Source organism: Microtus oregoni, unplaced genomic scaffold (assembly GCF_018167655.1).
Source record: "Microtus oregoni isolate MIOR12 unplaced genomic scaffold, Mior012 000027F_ref0000203, whole genome shotgun sequence".
Classification (NCBI taxonomy): domain Eukaryota; kingdom Metazoa; phylum Chordata; class Mammalia; order Rodentia; family Cricetidae; genus Microtus; species Microtus oregoni.
This window is the reverse complement of record NW_024543086.1, coordinates 26,990,993-27,015,896: the sequence shown is the minus strand read 5'-3', so window position 1 is coordinate 27,015,896 and position 24,904 is coordinate 26,990,993.

Below are 24,904 nucleotides of genomic sequence, written 5' to 3'. Positions count from 1 at the left end.
TAGATAGATAGATAGATAGATAGATAGATGACGGATAGATAGATGATGAATAGATCAATGAATGGATAGATAGATCGATGGATGGATAGATAGCTAGATAGATAGATAATAGATGGATAGATAGATGATGGATAGATGGATAAATAGAAGATGGACAGATAGATGGATAGATAGATAGATAATAGATGGATAGATAGATAATAGATGGATAGATAGATAGATAGATAGATAGATAGATAGATAGATAGATAATAGATGGATATATAGATAATAGATGGATGGATAGATGGATAAATAGATGATGGACAGATAGATGGATGGATAGATAGATAGATAGATAGATAAACAGACAGACAGACAAGCTCAGGAAGGGAACTGGTAGAGGATTGGTGGGGGAGGGAGAAGACTAGCAAGAAGGGGGGCAATGGGGATGGTGGATGTGGTGCATGTAAGCAAAGCACAATGATACACATGAAAATGTCATAATGAAACTCATTACTTTGTACACCAACTTAAAATTAATTTGAAAATACACTCTGAATATAGTTCAGCTGGTTCCAACCCAGTCAGTGTTTGGTGTTCCTTGCACCTCTGAGGCGGTTTCCTGTGTCAGAAGCAGACTTCTTAGGTTCTCCTGTGTGGGGTTCATAGCGTCCTGAGCTTTGCCTCCTTCAGGCTTACCTGGTCATCTGATCCCGCCCTCTGCACATGCCCAGCACACGTGTATCAGTCTCCAAACACTTAATGCTGGACCTTTGTGAGCATCCGCATGTGAGGCAAGACAGAGGAAGGGCAGAGGAGATCGTGGAAATGCAAGAGGTGGGGGAGCTGCTCCCGCTCCCTGGACTCCAGCAGGAGCCTTTGCCCCCAGGGCAGCAAGAACGCCACTATGATTGGCAGCACTTAGTGGCTTTCCTTCCTCCCATTTTTTTCTCCTCTTCCCAGATTTTAGTTTCAGAAAGGGATGTGGACTTAACCCTTTCTACAACCCCAACAGCTTATGGCTTCATTTAATCAGATCAAAGTTCCATCCAAGGGGTCTCTGGGGCCATCTCATATAGCTCTATTATTAAAAGGAAAAAAGCAGGTTGAGGGGGGCGGTTTCTTAGCAACCTTTTGAGATGCAACTTAAGAGTCACCAAAAAATGGAATGCAGGGCTAAACACTAAAATAAAAAGAATTGCTTGTTTTCTCTTTGAGAAGGGTGCATCTTTCCCCTTCCTCTCCCATGGGAAGTGTCAGCCCCACCTGGGTGTGTCTCGGTTCAGAGCTTCTCTTGTTCTCTTAACTCTCATGCATAAGCCGACAGTAAAATCTTCTTAATAAAACTTCCAATGTAGCTAGTCTTGGAATTCTTTCTGTGCCAACCCCTGAATCCTACTTTGGCTTAAGCCCAGGTCCCTGAGAGCCTGAGCAAGGCTTCAGATGAATAACAGCAGTAGTGTGAGGCAGAGTCCGTCCCCTCCCCTTCCCGCTGGCGTGTTCTCTAAGACCTCCCTGAACCTAAGCTCTCCAAAAACAGCTGCCCACTCCTCCATCTGCCTCCATTGCTTTTTGCCGTTTGAACGGCTTTGAAAACAACCAGTGCTTCTCCCTTAGGCTGAATGTCTTAGACCATTTCCTCGGGTATGGTTTTGTGGTCTCTGTCCTTTTGAAAATGCCTCCTAACCTTGAAAACGTCCCAGCAAGGTGATGTTGCAAGCGTGCTCACCACTCACGTACCTAAATTCAGCAGCCCAGACAAATTCCTGTGTCACCTCCTGTCTCTTTCTTCTCTCTAATTCATGGTTATCAAAGCAGAAATAGCAAGCGTTGCATCCTGGGCTGTGCTCTTCCGAGCAGCAGCATTCTCTGGGAAGTCTGAAGTGCCTCTGAGGAAGGAAGTCAAGAGCATGCCATTCTGGGAAGAGTCCACTCAGCAAATGCAGGGAGCCCTCCAAACCCAGATGCTCGGGTGGCCTGTGTGCCCCCATCCTCCAGCCAACCCAGATACACACTCCTGCAGTTACCCCATTTGCGGTGCGGGGAGGTCTGGCATCATATATCATATTCTTCTCTGACACAATCATAGTGCAGTGTTCATCTTCAGAAAAACCCTTGTGGTCTGCCTAGCAATGGTTCCATTCTTCGCTCTCCTTTCCTGTAAACACATAAAATAATTGGTTCCACTGTGTCGCCATTCTCATCAGCTTTCTTCCCTACCACGGCAGACAGATGCTTTTTTTGAGATCAGTCGTACTATCCTGTGTACTAAAACAGACACTCAGTCCTCAGGTTTAACCTAGTACAGTTCGGCAGGAGCATCAACTGTACAAGCCTTGCTCCCTCTTGAAACACAGTCCTCACCTTCCATGGTCCCGCCCCATGTGTACTCTTTCTGCATCTTTTCAGCTGCCTCCTTCCTGTCTCTGTGCCCCAGTCTTTCCCTAACATATTCTCTCCTCTGGGTCCAGTTTCTTCAATGATTTCCAACCTCTGGGCTCTTAATTCTGTCATTATGACCATGATTCCGACACTTTCATCTCTAACATCCTCTTTCCTATTTAACTGCCTCTTAGCAACCCCCTCTTTAATTTCAGAGCTAAACTCTTCACTCCACTCACACAGGATCGACACTGGCCGAAAGGCTTGCTATCTTAGCCAGTAGGAACTTTGTCAAGCTGACTAGACAGACATCACTGGCCTCATTCTTGGCCTGTCCTTTTGTGTCACAGCATAACCATTAGCAAATCCTGTGCCATGTCCCTCCAAATGGAGCCAAGTCTGTCCATCCTTCTGTCCAAGCCTCAGCTTTACTCTGAAGTGATCCCAATAGTTACGATGTGAAGAAATATTGTCAATGGTTAAAGATTAGAGTAAACTCAGGTGATGCAGAGAAACATTGTAAACAGAGGAAGTGTTATTGTCTCTTGTTATTATTACTGCTCATGAGCAGAGAGAATAGACCCACCTTGGAGCTGCCGCTCTAGTTCAATCGCTTGTCAGCTGTTTGAGGACCTCGCTCCTTCATCTGATTGGACTTGTTGACTTGTTGAAAAGTTTAAGAAATAGTCTATTGGGTCTCCTTGATTCCAGGCACTGAGCCTCTCTGAGTCTGACATTTTTAACAGGACCATTCTGTTTATGGGGACAGCTGGATCTCACTAGCAGAACAGTCTCTGGCTATCACATGAGCAAAATAGGCCAGATCCCGGCTGCCACACACCAAGCCAAGCTCTGGAGAGGCTGGCTGCATGCCACTGCCCCCAGCACCACCCAGTGTCTGGAACAGGGTTAGTTATGAGTGATTGGAGGGACAGAAATACCTTTTGGGAAACGGAGGCTGGCATTTTGGGGGCAGGACATCAAGGCGCTGCAGAAGACAGCACCCGATATCTCCTTCTTCCTGGTCCTCTGCTGTTAATAGCTGTTTATTACTTGCAAAAGTCACTGCCTAGTGACCAGCTAAAGTGACTCTCTGATGGGCGGAGCTTCAGTATGGAGGGGAACTTTCAGTGGGCTAAGGAAGAGCACTGGGCTAGGAACTGTGAGCTTTGAACAGTGAACCCAGACTCAACTGCATGCTCAGTCCCTCCCTGGACGTCAGCTGACTCAGACTCCAAGTTCTATCTTTGGTGTCTGGACAAGTTCTTTATCCCAAGACATGGTTTTCCCATCTTTCAAACAACACATGACTTCACAGAGCGTGGATTCTATGTGAAAGCACACGGGTGACTGGGACACGGTGTGTGTGGTGTCCTTTGACTTCTCCACTCCCTTCCTAAAAGGGGTTACATTGTATCTTCTGACCTTGGATGTTGCTGTGAAGGTAAAGAAAGGGGTTCCATGAAGAAGCTGCGAGGCATTGCTGTTTTCCCCTCCATATTGTGTCTCGGGCTCAAGCATGAGCGTGCGTCAGTCTCTGTTCTACACATTTCTGTGTAGTCTGCCCACTGCAGCATGCAAGTTCTGTGGTAGGCAGGGGCTGCATCTCCTTCGCTCATACTGTACTCAGTGAACAGGTGGGAAACGAAGCACCTTGAATGTTTCTTCAACCCCTTTCTTTACCTTCACAGCAACATCCAAGGTCAGAAGATACAATGTAACCCCCTTTTAGGAAGGGAGTGGAGAAGTCAAAGGACACCACACACACCGTGTCCCAGTCACCCGTGTGCTTTCACATAGAATCCATGTTCTGTGAAGTCATGTGTTGTTTGAAAGATGGGAAAACCATGTCTTGGGATAAAGAACTTGTCCAGACACCAAAGATAGAACTTGGAGTCTGAGTCAGCTCCATGACTAAGTTCCATGAGGAATCACACAACATCCTACCTTCCAGAACCCCAGGCTGGCAAGAAGCAGATTCATAATATAGGATTAACTGGTTGTGGGTATCATGGTTTGTGTCTGCCTTTGCCCTGCAGGTGGCTTTCAGACTTCTCTCTGGTGACTCTCTCTCCTTCTCTCTAGGAACACCTCATGTGGGTGGAGTTCATCTCAGAACTAGTTCTCTTCATGATTCTTCTAGTCTCAAGTGATTGGGATAGGAATAGTCATGGGACCTCTGTGAGACTAAGGAACAGCAGAGATGTTGACTTCATCCTTTGGGCCATTGGTGTTCTCTCAACTTGGACTGTAAGCAGGGTAGGGAAAAAGAAACAGAATCTAATCAAAAATCTTCACAGACCTTGAGAAGACAATAATCAACTTTATATGGAAAAACAAAAATCCCAGGATAGCCAAAACAATCTATACAATAAAGGATCGTCTGGAGGCATTACCATCCCTGACTTCAAACTCTATTACAGAGCTACAGTATTGAAAACAGCTTGGTATTGGCATATAAACAGAGAAGTCTACCAATGGAATCGAATAGAAGACCCTGACATTAACCCACAAACCTATGAACACCTGATTTTCGATAAAGGAGCTAAAAGTATTCAATGGAAAAAAGAGAGCATCTTCAACAAATTGTGCTGGCAAAACTGGATGTCAATCTGTAGAAGAATGAAAATAGATCCATATCTATCACCATGCACAAAACTCAAGTCCAAATGGATTAAAGACCTCAATATCAGTCCGAACACACTGAACCTGACAGAAGAGAAAGTGGGAAGTACTCTACAACACATGGGCACAGGAGACTTCTTCCTACGTATAACCCCAGCAGCACAGACATTAAGGGCATCATTGAATAAATGGGACCTCCTGAGACTGAGAAGCTTCTGTAAAGCAAAGGACACTGTCACTAAGACAAAAAGGCAACCCACTGACTGGGAGAAGATCATCACCAACTCCACAACTGACAAAGGTCTGATCTCCAAAATATATAAAGAACTCAAGAAACTAGAATGTAAAAGGCTAATCAACCCAATTATAAAATGGGACACTGAGTTGAACAGAGAATTCTCAACAGAAGAAGTTCAAATGGCCAAAAGACACTTAAGGTCATGCCCAACTTCCTTAGCGATCAGGGAAATGCAAATCACAGCAACTTTAAGATACCATCTTACACCTGTCAGAATGGCTAAAATAAAAAACACCAATGATAGCCTTTGCTGGAGAGGTTGTGGAGAAAGGGGTACACTCATCCATTGCTGGTGGGAATGCAAACTTGTGCAACCACTTTGGAAAGCAGTGTGGCGATTTCTCAGGAAATTTGGGATCAACCTACCCCTGGACCCAGCAATACCACTCTTGGGAATATACCCAAGAGATGCCCTATCATACAACAAAAGTATATGCTCAACTATGTTCATAGCAGCATTGTTTGTAATAGCCAGAACCTGGAAACAACCTAGATGCCCTTCAATGGAAGAATGGATGAAGAAAGTATGGAATATATACATATTAGAGTACTACTCAGCAGTAAAACACAATGACTTCTTGAATTTTGCATACAAATGGACAGAAATAGAAAACACTATCCGGAGTTAGGTAAGCCAGACCCAAAAAGGAAACATGAGATGTACTCACTCATATTTGGTTTCTAGCCATAAATAAAGGACATTGAGCCTATAATTTGTGATCCTAGAGAAGCTAAATAAGAAGGTGAACCCAAAGAAAAACATATAATCATCCTCCTGGATATTAACCTTCATCAGGCGATGAAAGGAGACAGAGACAGAGTCCCACATTGGAGCATTGGACTACAACCTCAAGGTCCAAATCAGGAGCAGGAGAGAGAGCATGAGCAAGGAACTCAGGACCACGAGGGGTGCACCCACACACTGAGACAATGGGGATGTTCTTTCGGGAACTCACCAAGGCCAGCTGGCCTGGGTCTGAAAAAGCATGGGATAAAAACCGGACTCACTGAACATAGCGGACAATGAGGACTGCGGAGAAGTCAAGAACAATGGCACTGGGTTTTGATCCTACTGCATGTACTGACTTTGTGGGAGCCTAGGCTGTTTGGATGTTCACCTTACTAGACCTGGAAGGAGGTGGGAGGTCCTTGGACTCCCCACAAGGCAGGGAACCCGGTCTGCTCTTCGGGCTGATGAGAGAGGGGGAGTTGATTGTGGGAGGGGGAGGGATGTGGGAGGCGGTGGCAGAGATGACACAGAAATCTTTAATAAATAAACAAATAAGAAGAAAAAAAGAAACAGAATCTAATCGTTTTTCAATACATCATACACATCTCATGACATCAAGCCAATCTCCAGATACATCTGGGTTCAAGTCCCCAGACTATCTAGTCACACAGTGCAACAATTTAAGTGCTTTGTGCTGCCTTGATTAGGGTTTCAATCACTTGGTGGGGGAGAGAATAGTGGCTAAATTCTAGTTGAGAGATGGAAGTAGAGGGTGCTACAGGAAATGGCGACGAGCGGTTGTTCGGGGGCAGAAGCAGACTTGAGAAACACTTCCACCTGAAGTCAACAACATTGCAGGCAGGCAGGCTCACCCTGACCTTCCTTTGTGCAGCCTTGATTCGCCTCACTTTGTGCCCTCATTTCTCATTTGGCATTCACATAATACAGAGAACAAGAGACACGCAGGGCTGATATTCTTCGGACTGAGGAGAAGACTATGCAAGCTGTGCCTGTAACCCCAGAATTTCAAATGTGGAGCAGGCGGATCCCAGGAGCTCACTGCCCAGCCAGCCTAACCAAAACTTTGAGCTTCCAGTTTTGTGAAAGCCTCTGTCTCAAGACAATAAGGCAGAGAGTGAGAGGCCTCTGTGTGTTTGCATGGGTTCATATCACATGCTCGTATGCATGCAGCACACTTTGTGCATGCACACATGCACACACACACACACACACACACACACACAAAATGACAGGCATTAGGACAGAAGTAACATCATAGGTATAAAGCTGCTGAGTATTCACTCCACTGTCTAGTCAAAAGCATTTGAATCACATTTAAACTGGACACATATTCAATTGCAAACCCTTGGCAATCTTTCTACACAGTTTCCCACATACCTAGGATGAGACACTGAGGAGATATCCTGGTAGGAACTTTCAGCTAACAAGTATTTATCTAATAAGCTCTTCGCAGTTCTAGGAGGTGTTGAGCCTGTAAGACTTGGTCTCTGTCCTGGGGATGCTGGCAAGGCAGCCAGGAGGAAGGGAGGAACCACAAGAGACAGCCAGGGAATAATAGAAGACAACATGTAATTAAGTGCTAAGCTCTGGAAGCAACTGGGCAAGGCTGAAAGAAAGAGGCCAATTGCAGCTCCGTGCATGGCAGAATTGCTGATGGATAGACTTTTCCTTCAAGATTGGAAAGAAACCAGCTCCTGTCATACCACAGTGATACAGATCTTTACATTCTTATTTATTTAGTACACACAGAACCGTGTACTTGTGGAGATCAGAAGACAGCTTGCAGGCATCAGTTTTCTTCTTCCACCGCATGGGTCCCAGAAATTGAACTGAGGTTGTCAGGCTGGGAGTAGGGGCCTCTACTCTCTGAGCCCTCTCACCAGACCTTGATGTAGATCTTAACTAATACTTCTAATAATAGCCATCAGAGAGTGAGAACCTTGTGATGGAGCACTGGCCCTGGCCACTAGCCCATGAAACTATCAGCAAGTGCTTATGTCTCTTCATGTATGAAATGGGCCTAAATGGCACCTATGTTGTAGCACTGTGGATGTGAGAAATCCTGCCTGGACACATCATGGAAGCAGCTCAGTGTCTACAGGTGTCATTTGAACCTTTGCTCATATTTCTGCTACTTGAAAGCACTGTAATTTTCGGGGACAGGGGTGGAAATCGTGTAACTCATTTGAATACCAATCATTGCAATAATAATGGCTATTGCTCTTTTTGATAGGTCACGACCAATAACATCAAAGATTGCCAAAAAGGATCTCAGCACATCATCTCATATAAGCTATTAAGAAGTATATTGGCAGACAGAGAGTTGGGTTGGCATGCCCAATGACCCATGTTTTTTAAGAGGCAAGCGTAGTGGTGACTTGGAGGTAGAAACAAATGGGTCCCTGGGAATCACTGGCCAGCCAGCCTATTTGGGGGGTTCCAGGATTGTGCCTCAAAGGTACGATTTGGACAGTACATAAGAACAAGACCTGAAGCTGTTCTCTGTACTCTATGTGTACACAAGTACACACAATCGGAAGACATACGCCTGCATGTTCTTGTACATGTGAGTATATGCACACCTTCATCTCAAACAGTTGAAGCAAGCTGGCCTGCTCTTCTGTGCCTAGAGGCATCCTTAGCACTGACCTGAAGAAGTACTTTGAAAAGGAATTTAATTGCTTTCAAAAATCACATTATGTGTTATAACTCCAGAGAGTTTGCAATGACTGCCCGTGTAGACATGTTTTATGAATACTTTTACATTTATTTTATTATTGAAAGTAATTTTCCATACACTATATTCTGAACATGATTTCTCCTCACTAACTCCTCCCAGATCGTCCCCCACCTCCTTACCTACCCAGCACTCAAGAATTGTGTGTGTGTCGGCATCAGGTCACCTGGTGCTGGAGTTACAGGCTGTCCTGGAATTCTTTTTCCGTTATTTATTTTTTAAAACAATATTTTTCTCTTTTACATGCCAATTCCAGTACCCTATCCCTCCCCTCCTCCCACTCCCCCCACCTCCCATCCTCCACCCCCATCCACTCCTCAGAGACAGTAAGACCTCCCACTAGAAGTCAACAAAGTCTGGTATCACTCTGAGGCAGGACCAAGGCCCTCCCCACTAAATCTAGACTGAGCAAGTTATCCCTCCAAGGAGAATGGGCTCCACAAAATCAGTTCAAGCACTAGGGATAAATTCTGATCCCACTGACAGTGACCCCACAGACTGTCCCAGCCACACAATTGTCACCCACATTCAGAGGGCCTTGTTTGGGCCTATGCAGATTCCCCCTGTCAATCCAGAGTCAGTGAGCTCCCAGTAGCTCAGATCAGGTGTTTCTGTGGGTATCCTCATCATGGTCTTGATCCCTTTGCGCATATTATTGTTCCTCTGTCTCTTTGACTGGACTCTGGAAGTTTAGCCCAGTGCTAGCTGTGGATCTCTGTGTCTGTTCCATCAGTTGCTGGACGAAAGATCTATAATGACAGTTAAGGTAGTCATCAATCTGATTACAGGGGAAGGCCAGTTCAGGTACCCTCTCCACTATTGCCTAGGGTCATCCATGTGGATTCCTGAGAATTTCTCTAGTGCCGGGTTTCTTACTAGCCCCATAATGGCTCCCTCAATCAAGATATCTCTTTTCTTGCTCTCCCTCTCTGTCCTTCCCCCATCTCAGCCATCCTGTTCCCTCATGTTCTCCTCCCCACTTCCTTTCTCCCCTCCTCCCCTCCCCCCACTCCCTATTTTCTCAGGAATTCTTGTCTATTTCCCCTTCCCAGGGGAGATCCATGTATGTCTCTCTTAGGATTTTTTTTGTTACCTAGCTTCTCTGGGGTCATGGATTATAGACTGGTTATCCTTTGATTTATGTCTAATATCCATTTATGAGTGAGTACATATTGTATTTGTCTTTCTGGGTCTGGGCTACTTCATTCAAGATTTTTTTTTTTTTGTAGTTCCATCCATTTGTGAATTTGATTCTTGACATGGTGCTGAGAATCAAATTGCACTCCTCTTCTTTAGTATCAGGTGCTCTTAACCATGGAACCATCTTTCCAGTTTTTACGATGTTTTAATATATGATAACCTTTTTTCTTTTAGAAAAATCAATGCACACTAATTGGGGAATCTTTGAGAAATTTCATGTCCATATAGAAGTTTAGCTTCATATCGCTCATGAATTCTCCTCTACCCTACGTGAAGAACATAACCCATACTGGTGCAGAGCGGCAATCCATAGGATCTCAGCAGGCTCAGAGGCCTCCAGTGACCATGCACTGCTCTCTAGCATGTGGAAGGAAAGTCAGGCATCAGAGCAGACCTTAGTGTTTCAGAAGAACCTGGGAATGTCACTTGTACACCAGAAGGACTAAGACAAAATTAAGATTAACAGCATCAAATGTTGACTGAGGGGTAAAGGCACTGGAACTTTCTCTGTGATGATAGAACATTAAATTGCTGCAATCACTTTGGAGAATTGGAATATCTGTTAACAATAAATAAACATATACTTGTGCCCAAGCAATCTCACTTCCAAATGCACAACTCTTTTTTTTATTTATTTATTAAAAATTTCCACCTCCTCCCATTTCCCTCCCCCTCCCCCGACCCCCCTCCACCTTCCCTCTCCTGTCCTAAGAGAAGTCAGGGTGCCCTGCCCTGTGGGAAGTCCAAGACCCTCCCCCCTCCATCCAGGTCTAGGAAGGTGTGCATCCAAGCAGACTAGGCTCCCAAAAAGCCAGTACATGCAGTAGGATCAAAACCAAGTGCCATTATCATTGGCTTCTCAGTCAGCCTTCATTGTCAGCCACATTCAGAGAATCCGATCTGATCACATGCTTGTTCAGTCCCAGTCCAGCTGGCCTTGGTGAGCTCCCATTAGATCAGTCACACCGTCTCAGTGGGTGAACGTACCCCTTACGGTCCTGACTTCGTTCCTCGTGTTCTCCCTCCTTTTGCTCTTCATCTGGACCTTGGGAGCTCAGTCCAGTGCTCCAATGTGGGTCTTTTTCTCTATCTCCATCCATTGCCAGATGAAGGTTCTATGGTGATATGCAAGAGATATTCATCAGTGTGGCTGTGGGAGAAGGCCAGTTCAGGCACCCTCTCCTCTGCTGCCTAGGGACCTAGCTGGGAACATCCCCTTGGACACCTGGGAACCCCTCTAGAGCCAAGTCTCTTGCCAAAAATGGCACCCTTAATTAAGATATCTTCTTCCCTGCTCCCATATCCACCCTTCCTCCATCTCAACCATCCCATTCCCCCAAGCTCTCCCCAATCAAGATGGGGAGAGAGAAGCCAAGCTCACAACTCTTATCGACTGAATCGTGTCTGTGCATCTTCCTCCCTGCCCCTAGTTTACAGGTCACCACAACCAATGGATGTGACTGTGTTTGAAGACAGTACAATGAGCTCAAGGCGCATGGGACGATATGTCCTGATAAGAAGAGATTAGGACAGAAACATATACAGGGAAGGCTTTGCAGACACTAGGGAAGGGTGGTTATTGGTTATCTACAATCAGAAAGAAAATCCTCAAAAAAAAAAAAAACCCAAAACAATCCTGCTGACATTGTAATCCCCTCAGACCAGTCAGAAAATAAATTTCTGTTATTTAAGTTGTCTGGTTTTTGTTATAGCATCCTAGTCCACTAATATAGTAGCTACAAGAAAGAAGTGTTCATTAAGAACATGTGTAGTTCTTTTATCTACAATCCCAAACTACAAACTTGAAATATTTAGTCTCATTTGTACTGCTGTGATAAAGTACCCTGGAAACAAGCAACGTATGTGGAGCAAGGGCTTATTCAGCTCATACTCCAGTCCATTCCCACAGGGAGGTCAGTGCGGGAGCCACATCACATCCACAACGGCAGAAGGAAATTAGTGTGCCCGTGCTCTCTTGTTTGCTTGCTCATTATGATTTCTTCACTCCTACAGTTCAAGACCCTCTGCCTAGGGAACACTGTTGCCTACACTGGGCTGGATCTTCCCACATCAATCAGTTAAATTAAGACAATGTCCCATAGATATGCCCACAGGCCAACCAAGTATACACAGTGCTTCATTGAGACACTCTTCCCATGTGGTTCTATACTATATCAGGTTGACAGTTAAAGATAACTATCACAATTCCAAATGTCTATTGATAAAATACATAGCAATAGGAAATATCTATTTACTACACAGTAATGAAAAAGAAGACACTAGTGTTACAAGAATGGACCTCATGAATGCTGCCACAAGAACAAAGCCAGACACTAGATAACATACGTTATTTTACTCCATCTGTTGTTGCTGGGCAATGCCAATCCATGTTCTAGAACTCAGAATTGGGGTGTAATGTCTAACCTTGGTTGCCAACGTGACTGCATCTGGAATCAGCTAAAACTCCAGCTGCAGCACTCCTGGAAGTGAGATTATTTGTAGCAGGAAGTTCCACCCAAAACTAATGGAAGCTGCAGTCTGCCTGCTTTTCCCACTCTTGCTGCCAAGTTTGCCTGTCCTGATGCTGCACCATTCCTCGGCAGACACTAGAACCAGCTTCTTGGGGATTCCAGTGTGGACTGAAGACCAGCAGGCCTCCAGGGTTCTCCAAGCCTTCAGTGCCATATGCTGACTGCTGAGTTATCCAGCCTCATGGACAGAGTGGCTGCAGGGTCATCTGCCTCTCCCATATGACACAGTCATTATTAGACAACCCAGACCCCATGTACTGTAAACCAGTCTAACATAATCAAATAAGCCTTTCTCTTTCTCTCCCTCTCCCTCCCCTTTCCCCCCTCACTTCCTTTAGAGAAATCTGACTAACACAGTGTTCCTTGGAAGAAGATATGCACAGTAGTCTGTTGGAAATCAGAAATGCTTTAGTTTTGTTCTGGGTTTAGGCTACACCCTCTAAACATATGTGAACAAGCAATCAAGCTGTAACAGTTACAGTTTTTCTATTTGGGGTGAGGAAAATGTTTGGAAAATCAGAGATGATAGTTTTGCAACATTGAGGTTATAATTAACGCCCTTTAACTTTACATTTAGAGGTGGTTAAAATGATTTTAGTTCACATATTTTATAATAATACAATAAATAATTGCAAATAATTCATTGAATGTATGCCACTGCACCTAGTTACCATAGCAAAATGTTTTACCAAGAAAAGCTGAATCAGAGGCATGCCCTTGACCCTGTGTTATGCCTCTATGTATTAACAGGAAAAGGTCAGTGTCTGGAAGATACAGTCATGATGAGCAGCCTCCTGTTGACTTTCTCGTCCATGCACCCCATCCTCCGTGTAAAGTTGCCACTCTGAACACAGGCAGAGAGGTTCAACTGACGTCCTTCCTGATTCTCCTTCTTGGAGAACTCTGGGATTTCAGGCATTTTCTGCAGTTTCCCTGGGGGTCTGGGTGGAGGTTGCAGAGCTTCATGTGAATGAACTCAGCACTGAACCCAGGAAAGTTTGACCATGTGGTGCCAAGACCTGTGTTTTCAACACGCATCCCCCACCCCGCTCATTCTTGATTGGCTGCCTGGAGATGTTTATTAGAAGGGCATAATTAACGTGGCAGGTGCCTTTGTTACATTCAAATAACAGCATAGAATGCAGGCTTGTAATTAGTTGGGCTTTTTTGGGGTTCCAGTGGTGCTGCTGCTGATACTAAGCACAGAACATGACACCTGATTGTGCACTCGGTATGGGGGTGATTCATGTTCAGCTGGCGAGGACACAGGCTTTGGAGGATGTGGAGAGCAGACTTGAATTCAAATAAAAAGTACGAATGACAATTAACTCCTAAGACCACATGAGTGGAGACAGGATGTCAGGCTTGGGTTTGGGGGTGTATCTGCCCTGCACTGACTGTATATTACTCCCTAATGCTTCATTTCCCACAACACCTCCCACTAGAAGACAGACCAGCATGTAGAAAGGCCCTATGGAATTTAGAAATAATGCAAAACCAAGTTGTAAGGGCAGAGGGTGCAGATGGCGTGACAGAGGAGAGTGTTTCTAGATAACCCTGGTAGACACTGCTGATGAATCTGCTGCCCTCTGGAATCCAGTGGAAAATTACAGGTGAGAAATCAAGCGCAGACTTGAGAGATCAGTTATATCATAGAGGAGACAGTGATGGAAGTCAGCAAGAATGCCAACCAATTTAACAGCAGCACTAAGGAATCTGGTCCTTCTCCTCATCCTAGGACCCTGCCCCCTCGTCCTCCCAAAGCAGGCTGCACGCAGCACACACTACCTCTGCTCACAATAATGAGACAACAGTCTCTCTGAGCAGACAGCAACTTGGAGAAGGCTGACAGGTATTGTTACAATCCAGTAATCTGCAATGATGGGAACTCCCCAGCCCCAGGACGTGCTGCAGGTCTGTGTGCAAGAGGACATAATGCATTTTCCTGTAAATCTGGACAGATGTGAGGCAAGAATGAAAGCAAACCCCATGGCAGGTTGGGATGGAAAAGCAGAATGAGGGCACCTTGTGGGGTGTTCACGGCAGGTTGGGATGGGGTATCAGGAATGAGGGCACTATGGGGGGTGTTCACGGCAGGTTGGGATGGGTATCAGGAATGAGGGCACTATGGGGGGTGTTCACGGCAGGTTGGGATGGGATAGCGGAAATGAGGGCACTATGGGGGGTGTTCACGGCAGGTTGGGATGGGGTAGCAGGAATGAGGGCACTTTGCGGGGTGTTCATTGCTTAGCATACCCATATCTTTTCATTCCTCCTCCCAGCAACTTGCATGGAGGCATGGGGAGTCTAAATGTCTTGACCAAGTAGTTGAGTGATCTTGGCTTTGGCTTCCCTTCAATTGATTAGTCTCTGCTGTATTTCCACAGTACTAGATAAACACTTTCTCAGAGCTTCATTGACATTAAGGGAAGGTTAGTTTTTCCTGAATTAAAGTTCAAGCACATATGACCACAAAGAGGATTTAGGTCCAATACCCAACCTGAATCCATCATGTAAGTCCCCAAGCAAGGTGGACCGGAGTCATCCATGAGTCAAGCCCAACTTCTCTCCTAGAAGGTCTCTGCTGTGGTTGTTGTTGTTTGAGTATTTTATTCAAACACATAATGCGTTTTGATCAAATTCAATCCCAATTGCCTTCCTTCCAATTCTTCCCGATCTCCACAGTACTTTTTGATAGCATCACTCCAATTTAGAGGTGAAGCTGTGGGTCAGATCTGGAAAGGTGGCTCAGTGCTTAAAGGCATATACTGCTCTTGCAGAGAACAGAGTTTAGTTGCCAGGACCCACATCAGGAAGCTCACTACTGGCTGCAATTCTAACTCCAGAGGATGTCACCCTCTTCTGGTCTTCTATGAGCACTGCACTCTAGTGCATAAACCCATACTCACACATAGACATACACATAATTTATAATAAAATAAAAATAAATTTAAAAAGAAGCAGGTCAGAGAGGTCTAGTTACATTCTAGGAGACCATAGCTAGCAATCTTGAATTTGAGTTAGCACTGTTCACTCTGCCCAGGAGGAGACAAGGCACAGGATGTATGTCATAGGACTGAGGATGTTGAGTTCTTTCCTTGCTGTCTTAACCATATTGAAGAACAACTAAAATTAAGAACTGTATCATTATCATCTTTTTATAACTCTCTACTCACTCAATTTATTTTAATAAAAAGTTATTTACTCTGCTTCCTACACATAATGAGAATTCAGCCACTGCTCTCCAGGGTACGCTGTGGTTTTGATGATTAACATTAATTGTCAACAGGATAAGGTCTAGAGTCACTTAGGAGACAGCTTCTGGGCGTGCCTGTGAAAGGTGTGCAGATCACCTTGCAGTGGGGAGATTCACCTTCACTGCACAGCACTCCATGCGCTGCTCTCTCAGACTGAAGGGAAAGGAGACACTGAGCTGAGCACCAACAGCCACCCCCTTGCTGCCTGAAGCTGCAGTGCCACTGGATGCCCCAAGCTCCTGCCACCTTGACTTTCCACCATGGAGGACTGTACTTGTGAACTGGGACCCAAAATGAACCCTTTCTTACTTCCTTAAGTTGCTTTGTTACAACAAGAAGAGAAACTAGTGGAGCGGCTCCAAACCCCTGGTCTTTATATTGTAAAGATGACCTCCTTACCGCTTCCTTTCCTTTGCTCAACCTGCTTCTATCCTTGCCCTCCTCCCCAAACATATACAGCAGCCAATTCTGATGAGAACCTATCAGTTCATATTACTCGTTTTCTCCTTCAGGGGAAATCCCATGCCCACCCATTGGCCCACAGAGCCTTGTGTGATCCAGTTGGCCCTCTTAATGGCCCACAGAAGCTTGTATGATCCAGTTGGCCCTCCCAATGGCCCACAGAGCCTTGTGTGACCCAAATGGCCCTCCCAATGACCCACAGAGCCTTGTGTGATCTAGCTGGTCACTCAATGGCCTACACAGTGTTGTGTGACCCAGTTGGCCCTCCTAATGGCCCACAGAGCCTTGTGTGACCCAGATGGCCCTCCCAATGACCCACAGAGCCTTGTGTGATCTAGCTGGCCACTCAATGGCCCACAAAGCCTTGGATGACCCAGCTAGCACTTCTAAACGTCCATAGAGCCTTGTGTGATCCAGTTAACCTACCCAGCTCCTCTCCAGCCTCATCTGCACAACTCCCTGCTCTTTATTTTCTCCAGTACCCTCACTGCATCATGAAGCCAATCCCTGACCATCTTATATAAAATAGCCATGTCTCTTTACCTCCCCTGCTCTGATGTCCTTATCACATCTTCCCTGTCAAATGAGTTCTGTGACAGGATGGACAGAGGAGCTTTGTTTCTTTATTTCAGTGTTTGGCACAGAATAAGTGCCAAACAAATATCTATTGGATCGAATACATAAGAAAATGAACTCAAAAGATAGAAAAATAAGATAGTGCACAAATGAGGTTCCCTCTTACCAAAATGTCCCTCTTACCAAAGACTCCTTTCTGTGAGAGTATGGAAATAGGAAGCAGCAAGAAGGCTCAACAGTGCCTACCACAAGCCTGATGACTTGAGTCTGACCCTGGAATCCATGTGAACAACCCAGGTGTGGTGGCCTGCATCCCTAATATTGGTTCTACTACAGTGACCTGGGAGGAAGAATGAGAATATCCCAGAAACTCCCATCTGTAGAGTATGAGGTGCACGACGTATCCAGTGCCTGATACGCAGCAACAACGATTCATTGTGCTGAATTTCATGCCACATGACCTTCCTGCATTGGTAAGAACACCTCTTTCCTGAAGCACAACCCAAAGAAGCTTCCAGATACTGCATTTGCAGAAATAAACTAACAGAGAAGAGTTCCATGGTACAAAGAATGCAAGCCTGGCCTACGCGCAGATTCTTCCCTCTTGGCTTTCGCATCTGAGCTTGGAAATGAGGCAGTGTGTGGAGCAGCACCTGAGTCAGGTGGGCAGGATGAGCCTCCACAGTTTTATCACCAGCACCAGGCGCTGATGGCCCCAGGCAAGTCTGGAATCTGCTTTCCCAGATAAGAAAATGGTTAGTACTGGCACTTTCCTTACATAGTATTGGGGCTTGATTGGCTGTGGAAGAGGACAGATGCAGGCTCGGTTGTTGGAGGCATGGGTGCTTGATCGAAAAAACTCTGCTCCAGCACTTATAGAAGCAGTGACTCAGTCACTTCTCACACAGACAGACCCTGGTGTCGACCATAATATTTAACCCAGGATCCCCGAGCCTGCGTTGTAACATAGAACACGTTTCTCCTTTTCTGATCCGGCTTCCCTGGCCCATCAGCGTCACCACCATCGCAGCAAAAGGCAAACTGCAGAACCTCTCGTGGTGTGTAATCCTGTTTAAGCAACTTGAGTGTCTGCTTTTTAGAAAGAGAATCACATTGCAGCTGCTCTTTAAGCCACTAAAAGTGGTTAACTAGCCATTTAAGGGCTGTTAGGATTTTGGATGAGCTGAGAGAGTTTTTGTTATCTTTTTGTTCTTTTCTGAATTATTTGGAACTTCTAAAACTGCTGCGAATGATCTGTGGAAAAATAACAACAGAGCATTGTTCATTTTCAGAGAGAAAAATTCACTGACATCACAACCGACATTATCACCACCACCACCACCATCATCACCCTCACCACCATCACCACCACCACCATCATCATCATCACCACCATCATCACCGCCACCATCATCACCAACACCACCAACACCACCATCATTATCACCACCACCACCACCACCACCATCATCATCATCACCACCATCATCACCGCCACCATCATCACCACCACCACCAACACCACCATCATTATCACCACCACCACCACCACCACCACCACCATCATCATCATCACCACCACCATCATCACCACCACCACCATCAGAATCATCAAAAAGAGTTAGCATAGCACAGTCAAGCTGTGACCAAGCCACACTTGGCTTTTTTGTTGTTGTGTTGGTTTGTTGTCATTGTGTCATTCTTTTGTTCTTCTATTTTCAAGCAGGCTTTCTCTGTGTAGCCTTGGCTGTCCTGGAACTCACTCTGTAGACCAGACTGGCCTCAGACTCAGAGAGTCTCCCGTCTCTGCCTCCCAAGTGCTGGAATTAAAGGCATGTGCCACCACTGCCCTGCTTTTTTCCCCAGCCTCCACTCTTGTTTATGACTCTTATGCCAGGGTTAGTGGCTGACACCTGACCTTACCCTTGTGTGGGATGATCTGGGAGATCCAAGAGCTGATCACTTGGTTTTCTTCTAACCAGAAGTTGAAGTTGTTTGAGCGCCTGTCATTGGCATCTCCAAATCCAAGGTTAATATGTGAAGTGGAGCAGGTGCCTGTGCCCACCTCCTGTTTCTCCATGTGCTTATAGAGGCTGAAAGCTTTGTGTGGGCTGAAGAACTGAGTCTGCCCCTGGGTGTGGATGGCCAGGCTCACAGAGCTATCACAAAGGTGCTGGTCACTTCCAGTCATCTGGACTAAAGCTTCTGGCAGTGTTCATGTCAAGGCGCAGAGGAGCTTCCTTTCCGGCAGTCCATTATTAATTTTTTACTTACTTAGCATCTGTTGTAGGCCCTGAAGTAAGGCAGAGAAAACACTTGCCCTCTGGGTGCCCACAGTCGAATAAGGAAGTCATCTCTGAGGATGGTGCTGAGGAATTTATGAGCCAGATGCTGGAAGCATCTGTAAGGACCAGCCCATCATGAAAAGATTGATGAATGCTTTGCATTTGGAAAGAGTGCAAATATGCAGAAAGTGTGCAGCAAAGATGTTAGATATCCCAGAAATCCTAAAACACCACTACCTCCCTGCAGAAAGACTTTTGTCTCTGGATGGCAGGCCGCCCAGGAGGTACAATGCTATAATCTTCATGTTTTAGAGACTGGGTCAGAAAGATCATCTGGTCCAGCCTGGGCTACATAGCAAATCTCAAAAGTGAAGAAGGTAACAGAGCAGATAACAGGGAAAGGGTATATGTGAGCGTTTTGGGATGCTGAAGCTGAAACCTAGCTAGTTCCAGGCACTAGTCCTGGAAAAAGCCTACATGGTCTAGAATGACAGCTGACAAGTGAAATGTCCCAGAAGCAGAGAGAAGAGCATCATGGCTGGAACATTGTTGCAGAGGGGTGGAGCATGCAAGGCCAGAGCATAAGTAGCTTTGGGAGTAGCTACGTAGTCCAAAGTTCAAACTCTGAACTTTGATAATGAATGCCTCATCTATATATCATCTTTCTATGCTATATTCTTAGGATAGATAGATAGATAGATAGATAGATAGATAGATAGATAGAATGATATCTGACCATAAACAAACGAATGGAGAACCAGATGATCAACAGATAGATAGAATAGGTCGAGAGACAGAGTGATAAATGACAGTAAATAGATGATAGCTAGACAGACAGACAGATAGATGTTAGACCAGCAGATATAATCATGGTTCCTGAGAACAGCAAAAAGTCAGTCCATTCTCCTTACTGACTTGCCTGCTGCACCCTCCCCTCTCCCCAGGAGGCAGGCTGAACCACCTCTGAAATACACATTTCGGTTCCTACTCTACAGCTCTTAACTAGGAAATCTGAATTTTTTAAGTTCCAGGAAACTATAAGTTTTGAGAACCCCTCAAACAATATAACAAGCATCCTGTAAAACATTTGGTCCCTAACAAGCGCTGAACTAATGTTAGATGCTTTATAATTTAACCAACCAGCTTCAAAGTACATTGGGGCACTAAGGCAGTAGACAGCAGACAAACTCTTGAACCAGGCAGCTTGAACCCCAAGCCTACCACTAATGGCTGTGTAGTTTGGGGAAGTTTCTTAGCTTCCCTGAACCTTGGCTGCATCACTCTGACAGGTAGATAATATTTGTGTCTGCCTTACAGAGTTGTTTTACAGCTCTGATGAGTTCATATAAACAGATGAAAAAAAAAATGGTTCCAAACCCTGCAGAGTAGCAGTTGAAGTAGTCTTAGGAGCTTCCAGAACTAGACCCAAGGTTTAGAAAACTGCGTTAGCGCAAGATTACCTTTGCAACAGCCTATAATTTTAGGAGCTGCTTGTGACTCCAAGAATCTGTGAGATGTCATAGAAGCAAAGATCTTTTTCCCAGAGCAAGCCACACAAGCCATCCTTCGAAATCTTTGTAAGATTACATGTGCTGTTAAGATTCTGAAACTAGATTAAGATCAAAGCATCGCAGTACATGCTGAAGGTAACATGGCTGGGACAGGAATGTGTCTTGTTCTTCATTACAGTTGCCACTGGGATTAACCAGCCTGACAGGGAGCCCCAGTGATATTACCTCATCTCGGTGACAATGCAGCCTTGAGGGGAGCTGATGAGACCAAACGCCTCCCACCTCCACTTTAGGTCAAAACTCTGGGGAATCAACCCAATTAGATTTTCAGACTTGCAGAAAAGCATGTGTTTGCTGAGTTGTCAAGAGTTCGCGTGCAGAAAGACCTGAAATGCCAGCATTAGAATCAGGCTCTGTGGAGCAGACACCGACTGGGGTCTAACATGAGGACATCATTAGAAAGGGGACCTTTAAGTCCAGTTCGCCTGAATGGCCCTCCCCAGGCTTAAGACAAATTTGAGAGCAATGGTTGGAATCCTATAAACCTGGGTGCAAGTTCTTACATGATCATCCAGCTCTTTGACCCTGAACCCAAGCCTTGGAATTTCCACCATGACCTTATGTGAGAGAACTAAGGTGAGGTCCACAGCTCCTGCATGCAATATCCCACCTGTGGGTGCCCAGTAGCCCACATTTGCTGAGATGGTTCCTCTGTGAAGACCCATGCTGGTCCACATGTGTCTTCCTCCCCAGGTTGGGTCACACTGCTGGATCTCTTGGGGGCATTCTGCCTCTGCATTCAGTCCCAGTGTCTGTGCTGCCTGGATATGACCCTGGAACCTTGAGGCTCTCACTCCCTCCAGATAATGCTCCACTCTTCAAACCAGCCAAGTCACAACAGCTCTATGTAGAAAGAAACGTTCACACAGTCCTCAAAGGACAAGCACCTGAATTCACACTTCAGATGCATTGATCAAACCGCTCTGCAGTCGTGCAATGCAGGCTGAAAAGGCTGCGGAGCATAGACATGGGCACAGCAGCTGCTGAAACTACTCTAATAGATTGCTATGGACAACACAGCTTTTTAAAAATAAATAAATAAATAAATAAATAAATAAAATATGTCTTTACGACCCAAGAAGCCAGAAGCTCCCAAAACTCTCTCCAGGCTGAATGTGCCACACTTCTGACAAGGCTGCCCAGGAAGGTCTTCACCACCTTGTCCTACACGGGGGCTGCTGGAGCTTCTCAGATGCTGCTGCATCCCTGGACTTGGATATCCCACTGCCTCTCTCCCTGTCTTTGACATGACATTGGTGATCGCATTAAAAATCTTACAGAATAACCCAGGAATTCTCCCTTCAAGACTCTTACTGATAGCCACAAAGACCTTTCCCACCCAAATAAAGTCACACTTACGGGTTCCATTTTTATAATATTGCCTCTTGGTGGGCCATTCCTCAGTCAACTTCATGGGCAATGAGAAGCAACAGGAGAGCTAGGAAGCCGTGTCTTTTAAACACCTACTGTGTGGTACAACCTTCCCTCAGAAAAGGTGATGTGGTAATATCATAATTCCCATTATGCAAATTACATAAACATTTAAAATAAAGGTAACAAGGCATACTGACAGTAGCTGCATGTTTCTAAGTCACAGGGGAATGAACTCCACTCCAGCACACGCTGTGGCACCCTTATCGTGCAAAGGGCTCACGTAGTCTTGCCTTTCCAAACTCATTTTAGCTTCCAGAGGTCCTTCCTCCACACTGCAGGCTGAGTCGTGCTCATTAGTCAAAATCTGGCTTGTTCTGGTGGCTGCTGGCTTGTTTTCTGTCTATCCCAGCAGACCATGGTTTTTCTACAGAGACCACATATTCTTCTGTATGTGTGCATGCACACATGTGTGCGTATATATGTACATGTATTTGCTGAAATATTCATGTCCTGTGTCTCCTGCAGTGTGAAGACTCGGAAAGTCACCACTAAGACAAGGAAGGCACAGATGTGTGTGTGTGATGGGAGCCTAGCAAAGACCATAAGACTGAGGATTCCTGTAGAGAAACAAACGTGAAGGAGGGACACTGTGTTAGGAAGCCAGCATGGTCTGGGACGGGCCATCTTCTCAGCCCCTGGGTTTGTGTAAATGACTTTAACACATCGTGGGAACATGATGGATGTAGGGACCATACTCAGAATTCAGGTCCCAAACTCCTGTCTTCTATCACAAGATTCTGCCTTCTCTGAAAGGAATCTTCTTTCTGCCCCACATACCTCACTAGGTTTAATTTCGCTTTCCTCTTGACAAACATGCCTGTTCCCAGCTTCCACCTCTCCACTTGTCCTCCGCCCTCTCTCTCCAACAACCCTAAGAGACCCTGAACTCAGAAGCAGCCAGAAGAAAGCCAGAGACTAGGCTAATGGCTGTCACAGCCCCAAAGTTCAGTCTATCACTCAGCAAGCGGAAACACATCTTTAATTATGTCTGTTAACTCAGCACAGGGCACGGACTGGGCGACAGACAGGGTGCCTTCGCAAGCTGTGCATCAATGCCACAGGAGCCCTTAATTCCGCTTGTCACCTGCTAGGCAGCTGCTAAGCCTTTGATTGAGCTATAGCAACTAGCATAAGTTTAGGCAAAATTGTCAAGTTTCTATGTTTTGATTTCAAAATGTATTCATGTCTAAAAGAAAAGCAAGAAACTTGCTTTTCTTAAGATGTAGGTTTGAGCCGGTTGGGTTGGGGAAACAGAATTCACTCCTACTGCACATCTGTTCTGTGTGAGAGTACTGGCCCGTTCATCAGAATGGGCTTTGTGTGTTTGGTGCTGTACTCAGCCTTGCCCTCAAGTTTAAAATAAAAATGAAAACCCAGGTGAGTGTGGTGTTCCACATCTCTAATGCCAACACTCGAGAGGCCTGAGGCAGGAGGATTTCCACGTCTTAAGACCAGATTGCATTACACAGTGAATTTCAAGCCAATTGCAACTGCAGAGAAGATGCTGTCTCAAATAATGATAATAGTAATAGTAATAATAATAATAGTAATAATAATAAACTCTTACCAATAGTGTTGTAATATTATAAATTGGCACAGTCCACTCTTGTCTGCAGCTGTTATGATTTAGCACAGTTCCTTCTAAGCAAATAATATGTACTCAGTAAATACTTAAGGAAGGATAAAGAATGAATGAAACCGAGCATATGGTAACTATAATTCTCGTTTGCCAATCTATTTCTACCCATCCCTGTTGTGTGCCATGTTTCCTGGGAAGACCTGAACAAACATCTCACCCAGATAGGAAACTGATAACAGACCGGAGCAAAGATGCCATCAACTCCAGCTTGATGAACCAGTGAATTTATTGGGGTTGCCTACAGGAAAATGGGTGAGCAGTTGCTTACAGGAGCATGGATGACTAAAGGCAACTGGATTATAAACCCATGAGTGACAGCTCATAAAAGCTGGAACCCTGGATCTCTCTGCAGAACGTGGTAGCAACCTCACAGGTAGGAATCACCTATTCTTGGCAGTCCTTACTGCTTATGTAACCTCGGAGAGGGAGAGACCTTGAGCATCTTGAAAACGTCAGAGCTTCCCTTAAGAGTCCTTTGCTTAGGGAGCCTGTGACCTCAAGAACTTCCCGAACCTTAGAGAGCTTTCCTGCTGTGGGGGGGAATGCTTCCATTGCTACACTGCACCCCCAAAGCACCTTCCTATATCTACAGCATCATCCCCCACCTTTGGATACAGAACCTTCTACTGTAGATGGTAGCTGCCAAAATACCTACAACATCTTCCCCCGGCTTTGGATACAGAGCCTTCTACTGTAGATGGTAGCTGCCAAATGCCCAGATGTGCCTGCCTAGAATGGAATTGGAGCTGTGAGCACTAAAATATGGAGTGAAATCCACTCTAAAAGTAGAAGATGGTGGTGGCAGCTTCTTCCAACATCCCTGGGCATGAGGGACTACTGAGGTAACAGCACAACCATGTCCAGGGCAATGCTCTAGAGTGGTCCAGTTTCTGGAACAATGTTTGTGCATAAGAGGATTCCGAGCAGCAAGGCTGAGAGATACAGTGCTTAGGTTCTGTTTATACATCGTCTGCAATAACCAGGGGCTGAGCTTCTGTCTCGCCTGCCACTCCAAGTCCCTGACCACTTATCACTAACAGATAAAAGAAGTGGTGCTGAGGACGGTGTCACACGCCTGGGCTCCCAGCTAAGCACGGGGCTAGTCTGCACGCCATGGGTTAGAGATTCTAAAACACAAGTCTTTCCACCTATCCTCACCGAGTTTCCCAAAAGA